At 39.9% G+C, this 4,253-nt stretch overlaps 1 pseudogene; it reads left to right on the forward strand.

The window, feature by feature from the left end:
- The first annotated feature begins 395 nt into the window (after positions 1–395).
- LOC129692765 (actin-like) lies at positions 396–2,318 on the forward strand (annotated as a pseudogene).
- The last annotated feature ends 1,935 nt before the right edge of the window (positions 2,319–4,253 follow it).

Here is a 4,253-nt window from a genome sequence, read left to right on the forward strand (position 1 = left end):
ACATTCTGGGGTGTAGTATGTGACCAAATGGCACATTGAAATACTAATCAGTATTTATTTTTTATTTTATTATTTTTTGAGTTTTTTAATATAATTTTTTATTTGTTACAATCTATTCACTTTTTATCCCAGCTGTATCTCCACCTTCATCCCCTACCAATCCTGCCCTTCCTCATCTCCTCCTATGCCCCTTCCCCAGTAGACTGATAGTGGAGGACCTCCTCCCCTTCCATCTGACCCTAGTTGATCAGGTCTCATCAGTATTTTTATAAGAAGTAAATATTTCAGCTGTAGATTATACTTCATTGATTTTTGGCTTTTATTTCATGCCCACTGTCTGCCACTGGTCTAAACTGAACATCTTCTGCTGCTTTCTCTTTCCTATCCCAGTGGCAACAGGAGAAGAAACCAGAGCAGTAGTCATTTACAGTGGCTCTGGAATGCACAAAGCTGGGTTTGCTGGTGATAATGCCCTCAGGGCAGTGTTCTCTTTCATCACTGGGAGACCTCGATGTGAAAGCATCATCTTTGACATGGGCAAGAAGGACTCCTATGTGGGCAGTGAGGCCCAAAGCAAGAAGGGTCTCCTGACCCCTGACCCAGAAGTATCCTGTTGAGCATTCAATGACATGGAGGAGATTGGGCACCACACCTTCTACAACAAGCTGTGTGTGGCTTCCGAGGAACACAAGTCTTTCTTTTTGTTTGTTTGTTTATTTGTTTTTATTTTTTTTGTTTCTTTATTTCTTTTGTTTTTAATCAGATACAACTTTAAGACTATATGTAGTTCATTCCTGGAAAAAAAAAATAAAAACCTGCTCTGAATAGATTGCTGATAAAAAGATGGCTTTATAATAGCATAGTTTTTAAAATGCTTTAGCAAATGCTTCCCATTTGAATTTTCTTATTTAATTTTAATTTTTGTATATTAATTAGTTTATTCACTTTTATCCAGTGCTTCCTACAGGCACCCTTGAGCCCTAAGGTTAACAGAGAAATGCAAATAATAATACAAATAATGTTTGAAACCTTTAACACTCCAGCCACATATGTGGCCATTCAGCCGATGCTGGCTCTGTATGCCTCAGGGCACATAACAGGAATTGTCCTGGACTCGGTGATGAATTCTCACATACAGTGCCCATCTATGAAGGCTATGCCCTTCCCCATGCCATCCTGCATCTAGACCTGGATGGCAGGGAACTGACAGATTATCTCATGAAGATCCTCACTGAGTGGAACTACAGCTTTACCACCACAGCTGAGTGGGAGATTGTATGTGACATGAGAGAAAAACTGTGTTATGTTGCCTTAGATTTTGATCAAGAAATGGCCTCTGCTACATACTCTGTTTTGAAGCAAAGGTACAGGCTGCCTGATTGTCACATCCTCACTATAGTGCTGGTATAATGTTCTTTTGGAATGTATACATTTTACTCTTGTTCATTCAAACGCTGATTTCTCTCCCCCACTCTCTGGTTTCAGTCCGGACGTTGCATTGTGATACTTATTCTAAGCATCACCTGTCTCATCTTTGTGTAAACATGCCAAAATAAAGCAACTAGCCACAATGTTGAGCAATGAAGAGGGAGAAAGAAGAGAGGGAGGAGCCAGAGGACAGGAAGGTGTGGGAGGCAGAGGAGGAGAGAAGGGAGGAGAGAGCTGGGAGAGCAGAGCTGGAGGAAAGGTCTTGGAACGAGGTGGAAAGATGGATTGGACCTAATATATCACTAAACTCAAGTACAATGTAGGAGCTCTGAATGGTAGAAACTGCGTGGGCTTGGAGGTTTAGGATAGAACAAGTATTGCCCAGCATTGTGTTCTAGGTTAACTAACTAAATCCTAGTCTCTGTGTGTTGATTTGGTTATGCAGTTATTTAGGATTAACACAGCTTTACTAAAAGATATATTAATAGTCACCTACAACACTGTAGGCAATGAGTGATTCTGGTGCCCAGAGGTGCTTTCTGTCCCAATTTCCTGGGCATCGAGTCTTTGGGTCATTGGGCATTCAATATGCCACCTACAGTTCCATCTTGAAGTGTGATGTGGACATCCACAAAAGCTTGTCTGGCAACATTGTGCTGTCTGGTGGTACCACCATGTGTCCAGGCATGAATGATAGGATGCTGAAGGAGATCACAGCCCTAGCACCCAGCACAGTAAAAGTCAAGTGCATTGCTTATAATGAGCACAAGTTCTCAGTCTGGATTGACAGCTCCATTGTGGCCTCACTGCCCACCTTCAGGCAGATATGGATTAGCAAACAGGAGTATGAGGAGTGGGGTCTGTCCATAGTCCACCGCAAATGCTTTTAGATTGACTGAGTAGATGCTGAGCATCTGCTCCATAAACTGATCTTGAAATATCAATTTGCTCTGGCAGATGTATACCTCATATAACCTCACAAAAATGTAATATCAGCATTGGACCAAAGAACTTGTTGCTGATTTGAGACCTTGTACTCAAATGGCATGTTTAATACCGTTGGTACATGTTTGATATCCTATGCATAACTTGATGTAGTCCTTAGGCCATGTGGCTTGGTCACTTGGAGGCTGAGGAGAACAAGCTATGGAAAAGAAATCCCTAGCCTGTTGGATCTTCAGCCAACATTCAGTGATCTCCAACAGTGATATCTTCTTCAATTTTTTTCTTTAAAAACTGGCATTTTTATAGAACAGTTCTTTCATTTGGTTGCTTAGAGTCACCCCAAGGTACTTTCCTTCATTAGTGGCTATTGTGAAGGGTGTTGTTTCCCTGTTTTCTTTCTTGGCCTTTTTATCTTTGGGATACAAGAGGGCTTCTGATTTTTTTTTTTTATCCAGCCACTTTGCTGAAGATGTTTATCAGCTGAAGGAGTTCTCTGGTTGAATTTCTGGGATCGCTCATGTATACTCTCATATCATCTGCAAATAGTGATACTTTGACTTCTTCATTTCCGATTTGTATCCCCTTGATCGCCTTTAGTTGTCTTTTTGCTCTATCTGGGACTTAAGTACTATGTTGAAGAGGTATGGAGAGAGTGGGCAGCCTTGCCTTGTCCCTGATTTCAGTGGGATTGATTTAAGTTTCTCTCCATTGAGTTTGATGTTGGCTATAGGCTTGCTGTATATTGTCTTTACTGTGTTTAGGTATGTGTCTTGTATCCCTGAGCTCTCCAAGACTTTAAACATGAATGGGTGTTGGATTTTGTCAAATGCTTTTGTGAGGTCTAGGGAGTTGATCGTGCATTTTTTTCTCCTTCAGTTTGTTTATATAGTGGATTACATTGATGAATTTCCATATATTGAAACACCCCTGCATGCCTGGGATGAAGCCTACTTGGTCATGATGGATAGTATTTTTTATGTGTTCTTGGATTCAGTTTGCAAGTATTTTATTGAGCATTTTGCATCAATGTTCATAAGAGAGATAGTTCTGAAGTTCTCTTCTTTTGGTTGGGTCTTTGTGTGGTTTAGGTATCAAGGTGAGGGTGACTTCATAGAATGAGTTTGGTAATGTTCCTTCTGTTTCTATTTTGTGGAACAGTCTGAAGAGAATTGGAGTTAGCTCTTCTATTAAGGATTGATAGAATTCTGCACTGAAACCATCTGGCCCTGGGCTTTTTTGGATGGGAGACTTTTAATAACTGCTTCCATTTTCTTGGGCAATATAGGACTATTCAATCTATTTACCTGATCTTGATTTAACTTTAGTAAATGGAATCTTTGTCCATTTCAGTTAGATTTTCAAATTTTGTAGCATATACTCTTCTGTAGTAAGACCTAATGATTGTTTGGATTTCCTCAGTGTCTGTTGTTATGCCTCCCTTTTCATTTCTGATTTTGCTGATTTGGATAGTTTCTCTCTGCCTTTTATTTAGTTTGGCTAAGGGTTTGTTGTTTTTCTTGTTGTTTTTCTCAAGACAAAAAACAGCTCTTGGTTTCATTGATTCTTTGAATTGTTTTATTTGTTTCTAATTTATTGATTTCAGCCCTGAGTTTAATTATGTCCAGCCATCCACTCCTCTTGGGTGTGTCTGCTTCTTCTTTTTTCCCCCTAGGGCTTTTAGGTGAGATATTAAGTTGCTTGTATGAGATGTTGCGAATTTCTTCTTGAAGGTAGTTGGTGCTATGAATTTTCCTCTTAGCACTGCTTTCATTGTGTCCCATAAGTTTGGGTATGTTCTAGGAAGTCTTTGATTTCTTTATTTATTCCCTAACCCAGGTGTCTTTGAGTAGCGAGTTGTTCATTTTCCATGTGTATATAGG

The sequence above is a fragment of the Psammomys obesus genome, unplaced genomic scaffold (genome assembly GCF_907164565.1).
Source record: "Psammomys obesus unplaced genomic scaffold, mPsaObe1.curated_primary_1811, whole genome shotgun sequence".
Lineage (NCBI taxonomy): Eukaryota > Metazoa > Chordata > Mammalia > Rodentia > Muridae > Psammomys > Psammomys obesus.